Source organism: Pteropus alecto, unplaced genomic scaffold (assembly GCF_000325575.1).
Source record: "Pteropus alecto unplaced genomic scaffold, ASM32557v1 scaffold3, whole genome shotgun sequence".
NCBI lineage: Eukaryota > Metazoa > Chordata > Mammalia > Chiroptera > Pteropodidae > Pteropus > Pteropus alecto.
Window position 1 is genome coordinate 67,735,948 of NW_006442484.1, and position 5,943 is coordinate 67,741,890.

Genomic DNA, 5,943 nt, shown 5'->3' on the forward strand with positions numbered 1-5,943 from the left:
GAGTGTTTAAGTGCAATATCAGGCAAACAGAGGAGGGCTTTAAGGGAAAAGAATTCTCATATCACCCCGTTTGATATTGCCAAAGGAAATTCTTCTTTTAAGAATCCCAGAATCTCTTCCCTTCATCCCTCTGTGTTATCTTTAAAGACTGTGTGTTAGAAGCCAGGTCCTTAATATGGCTGTTGGAAATGAAGGACCAATAAACAAGATGAATGTAATTGTTTTGCACAGATAGAACATTTAACACAGTATTCAAATGTGTGCACTTTGCTTTTTTCTCTCTCTCTCTTTTTGCAGTTAAACTGAGGCCACTTTAATCCCTCAAATAGAGGAAGGGATCTAAGCCATTGTTCCAGCCATGCCCAAACTACAACACAATTGGTTGGAATGTGGCACTTTGCCTGATCAACATGGCAGTTTGAGAACACAGAATGCCTTCCTTGGCCTGAAGATTCCATCTGCCTCACTAAAGTGGGATGAAGAGAAGTCACAGCAGCCACAAAGAAATTCCAGTTATATCTAATCTGTCCTTGCCTCAACTCTCCCCTGGGATATCTAAATATTTCTAGGGTGTTTATGTGGAGCTGAGTTTTATTTCTACATTCTCCTTTCCTGTCTGTCTGTTCTCTTCTGTCACCCTGGTCTCTTCAGTCCTTAAACCTCCTTCTTTCCCACCAATCCCTCCTCATCAAGTGCTTCTCCGTAATTCAGAAACAATCACAAGCGTTTCTGGGCACTATTTTATGGCAGTTAAGAACTAGGGCCCTGGAGTCAGAGACCTCGGTTTCTAATTGTAGTGCCATTTTTCACCTACTTGTGTGGATTTGGGAAATTAGTCAAAGTGGCAAGCCTCAATTTCTCTGTCTTTAAAATAGGGATAATAATATCTATTTTATTATTTATCTACTTCAGCCGTGAAGATGAAATGAGGCAATTAGTGAAGCTCAGTGTCTGACAGTCATCTATTGCTATTATAACCTCCTGCTCTATTTCCAGTCGTCTATTTCTTATTTTCCCTCTATCTGTGGTGTTCTTCTATTTCCTATTTTCTCATTTGTAGGTACTACTTCCCATCTTCCTCTTCAACTCAACATAGATACTGACAGGGTTCAGGACATGCTACCCCAAAATATAGTACCTTGGCATACTGAATATTTTAAGCTAAAGGAATCTGAGAAACAGCAGATACAGGAGGGCTTTTGTGACCTTCCCCTGAAGCAAATCATAAGGCCGACATGTGAGAGGTGCCCTCCCTGTACCCAGAGAAAATGAACATCCTTATCTCTGAAGCCGGAGGGATGGATGCAGAGAGGAATCTGAAAAAACAGGACTTGTTATGTTTACCCAGGTTTATTACTCTTAGCTCATATCTCTTTTGTCATTACATTTTTCTATGACTTTCCACTTTACATTGAGCCTAGTATAATAATTCTCAAGTTTAACTATTTCTTCAGGTCTTCATTATGAAGTCCTCTTTATGAAGGCTTCTGTGTCACGTAGCACTTGTATTAAATTTATATGCTTTTCTCGTTTAAATAAAAATTAACATAAAATATATATAAATACATGTATTTTATTTAACTTATATTTAATTATTTATAGTTAATATAAGTAAATAAAAGTTAGGATTAATTTGTTAATCTGCCTTTTGTTACAGGAGCTCCAGCTGAGAATTTAGAAGGGGAAGAAGAAAATATCATTTTTTATTCTGCTATAATACTGAATCAAAGACACTGGTTACATTTCCTATGCTATGATTGTTCTTGAAGACAGAGTGGCTCTAACTACCATGAGAAGCCCAAATAATATTGATCCAAAAAAAAAAAAAAGAAAAAGAAAAAGACAGTGGTCACGCACACCATATTATTTTTTGATTACAATCAATTCCATTTTCTTCATTTATGATCGGGGAGAAAACCCATCAGTAAACCATTGACAGTGCCTGGCTCATAGTAAGATCTGAGGAAGTGTGAGATATTGATATTACATTGCCTTATTAGCCCTTTTATTAGGGTGTATTATGAAATAAGTCACATAACATATGACTGTTGAAAAGTAACAAATTCTTGGGTTTCCAGCTAATTTTAAATGATCAAGGGCTCCAATCAGAGAGCTCGCTTGATATTATTTGTAATTAGTTTAGATAACATTTTGAATTTATGTTTCATCCTAAGAGAAAATGGCAGCTGAAAGATACCACTGTAAGCAACAAAATGGTGGTTTCTTGCTGTTACAGTAAAGCTGCATTGTGCTCGTTCTTTCCTTTCCAAAAGTAGGACATTCTGGTCCCGTGATAACATTTTACTAAAGGAGTTTATTTTGCATCAGATGATTCATGTCAATGAGTTCATATCTTGTGAGGAAGATCGGTACAACATAGCTGGACTTTTTGCTATAATCTCACTGACTTGCTGTAATCCAGCTGGCCAGAGAATACATCAATTGTCTGCCTCAGCAAGAAAAACACTAGCTCTTCCAAAGAATTTCTGTTGGGACATTCTCTTAAATTTGATGAATAAGTTATTTACTGATTGCTAGAGAAAAACGTAAAAATTTAAAAAATGGTCATTCTTTAGGAAATTACTGAAAGGCAGCCAGGAAATTCAAGCAGGTTCCATTTGCCATGGCTAGAAAAGTGATCTGATTTTTTTAAACAAGCTTTTATTTAAAGTTGAAATAAATGAGTTCTTAGAAATATTACAACAAAAAGTTAAAATGGAGAGACATCTTCTGCAATCATTTTTTTCCCTCCCTGTGTTCTAGGAGATATAATACATTTTTTAGATCTGAAAATACCACTTTTATAGAGTGTGTATGGTAATATAATCCCTCCTATTAGACAAGCAATTTCAAGCTGTGCTGAGATTCCCCTTCCCAATTCAACTTCTCAAAAAACAGAAGGCAAATGATGGAGAAATGGCATGTTATAAACAAAATATCGTTCCAGAGCCAGGCATGCCTCCCAGACAAGGGAGAAATAGCTTAGTCATTTTACTATCTTCTACATTTTTCCTGCCTTCTTGGTCAGTGCATGTAGAGAACTATAATTAAGTATACATTTTTATGTGTGTTGATTATGATAAAATGTTTCTAAAGGTGAATGGGTTCATTTTGAAATGAAAAGGTTTCATTTAATTAAACGAAACCCCATTGGGGCAGAATGACGAACAGAAAAGTCATGTTTGATATTATCTAATATTTTGTAGCACCTGGGCAACGGAATAAATAATTTATATCAACTTAATATTTTCCATTAGGTGACCCAACAGTTGCTTCGACTAAGCTTTAGTTTCCTGAATTTGCTGGTGGTTTTGGAATTAAGGAGAAAATCACTAACAATTCTAAAGGGTAAGCTATATTTTTAGATACTTTCCTAAATGAAGTATATTCCCAGACTTCTACAAGCCTATCCCATATTTTAAATCAGGATCCCCAGTTTGCACTCTTACCACTTTTAGTTATATACTTGAATGCTTATTTGATAAATGTCTCTTTTCCACAAGGCTATAATTTGGTTTATTTTTATACTCCCAGAGCCTACCACAGTGCCTGCAAAGAGTGAACCTCAATAATATTTATTAACTGGTGTTAAGACTATTCAGTGGGTTTTGATAAAAGTCATTTATGATCATGGGCATCTCAACAATAACTAATATTTTATTTTTGTCTGAGAAGGCAAAGGTGAGTTTGAGAAGGGAACTTACGTTCTTAATTATCATCAAATTCATTCATTCCTGTGTTCAGAATCTCTTTCTATTAAAGGTGTTAAAAGAATGTCGATCACCTAGGAAAGCTAGCCTCACTCCTGAGAGGTGTTAAATCTGTTCAGCCACTTAATTAGACCAGGACTTTTGATTGACAACTGGTTCTGCTTCCATGGAAGGATGATGGAGCATTTTCTCCAATTATTAAGAGCAAACTAATTCCCTATAAATAAACCATGTGGTGTCTAATTGTATTTTGCTTATAAGTAAATCCAGTTCACCTAACTATCTTCAAAAGAAAGCAAATACCAAGCACACCTAATTATATAATATCGTTTAACACATTATGATAATACCTAACATTTTCTGAGAACTTGTTAAGTAGCTAAGTAACTTTATATGCATTTTCACATTTAATTCTCACAACAATCCTGTGAGGTACTATTATTATTCTATTATAATTTCTAAGAGGCTAAGAGCCATTGGGCAATTAACAAAAGTGGTGAAACCCAGACAAGACTTCTGGGTCTGTCCGACTTCAGATTTCCTTCTTAATTCTTGTACACAAACTCTCTGTAATAATTATCTGTTAATGCATTTAACTTCCTTACTAAACTGTGAGAGCCTCAAGGGCAAGGACTATGTTTTACTCATCCTTATATCTCAAGTACAGAGTGCAGGAAACATAATAGGTCCTCAATAAAAGTTTAATGAATGAAGGAGGAAGTGCTTTCTCAATCATCAAAACTATGGTATGCTTAATACGATTTCCATGTTAAATATAGTTTTCTATGTAATGTGTATACACAAAATACCCAAATCAAACAAATATTTATATAATAAAATAAATAATTATATATAAATATACAACTATTTTTTATTAAATTTTTATTAAAGCATAAGAAATTGCCATTTTGTTAGGTCAAAAATAGTCAAGGTCTATTTATATGATACAATCTAGTAAAAAAATCTATTTCGAACTTTATTTATATAATGAAGACGAATACTCCACTACCAGATTTTTCCTACTCAAATAGAAAGTTTTATGAACAGTTAAGGATATCTATAACCACTTTCTCTGGTTCCAATATCTAACTTTATATACAAATTTATTTTTCATGCCAGGTAGGGATAACTGAGTCCTAATGAAAACTTGACCCCACACATATTTATTAGAATTGGCTTGAATTCTGTCTTTTCCAAGCTGCCAGGCCACACACATCCTTTCAAAGTCCTTCTGTATGAAGTCTTCCCTTTTTAATATTAACTCTGCCTTTATCTCAAGCCCTGATGCACCCCCTAGTGTTCCTCAAATACTTTTGTAATGATTATACTACATGCTTCTCTAATAATCACTTTTCGTTGAATATGAGGTCTATTGTATTTAATTATATAAAGCATTTGCAAGGGAGGAACTAAATAAACCCAACAGATTCAGTCATTGTACGAGATAATTGACTGGTTGACCATGAACAAATCTTTAATAACTTTTTTGGGGGGGCTTTTGTCAAGACAAAATATAGCAACAAAAAGAAACGCAAAATTAGAACTTCAAGAAGTAGCCCTGGAAGCCATTTTAAGCACACGTGAGCTCTGCTTTGCTTCTGCATGATTCCTGAGATAAGACTGTGACTTCTCCTTATTGAATTCTTTATGGGTTAAATGTTATGAAATGAATTACTTTCTTGGCTTCACGTTACTTGGAACTTTGTCATCTAGGGATTGTCTTTTTTGCAGGTGATACTAAAAAGGCTTCTGGTTTTTGGTGCTGTAAGAATGTCCACCTAACCCACTAATGGACCTGAATTATTTTCCTACTCTAGTTTTCAATTTAAAAGCTACACTCAAGTCTACGGCCATGCCACCCTGAACAAGCCTGATCCCATCTGATCTCGACAGCTAAGCAGGGTCGGGCCTGGTTAGTACTTGGATGAGAGACCACCTAGGAAGACCAGGTGCTGTAGACATAAAAAATAAAAATAAAAAAATAAAAAAATACAAGATCCTTGCAATCTGTGAGGTCAACCAAAGGTTGCCTTACCTAAAAAAATTAAAAAAAAAAAAAAAAGACAAAATAACTGTGGTAGAGAATAATGACTGATTTCTTCCCATGAGAAAAAACTCATTCATGCTCACTGAAACCTAGTGTATTCATTCAGTCTTATGCCTTCAAGTTTTCTCCAGAGTGTGACTTCAATTTTAGATAGATGTTCTTTGATGATGTGCTTTTTATATTGTT

General features: G+C 34.8%; 1 protein-coding gene and 1 non-coding gene across 3 annotated transcripts in view; one reads left to right on the plus strand and one right to left on the minus strand.

Moving 5' to 3' along the window:
• The window catches only part of GPR1 (G protein-coupled receptor 1), a 42,368-nt gene that overhangs the window by 26,856 nt on the left and 9,569 nt on the right, over positions 1-5,943 (minus strand). The gene's annotated exons all lie outside the window — the stretch shown is intronic.
• LOC112470732 lies at positions 5,553-5,671 on the plus strand. Its single transcript, XR_003043044.1, has one exon. It is a non-coding gene; the product is annotated as a 5S ribosomal RNA (ribosomal RNA).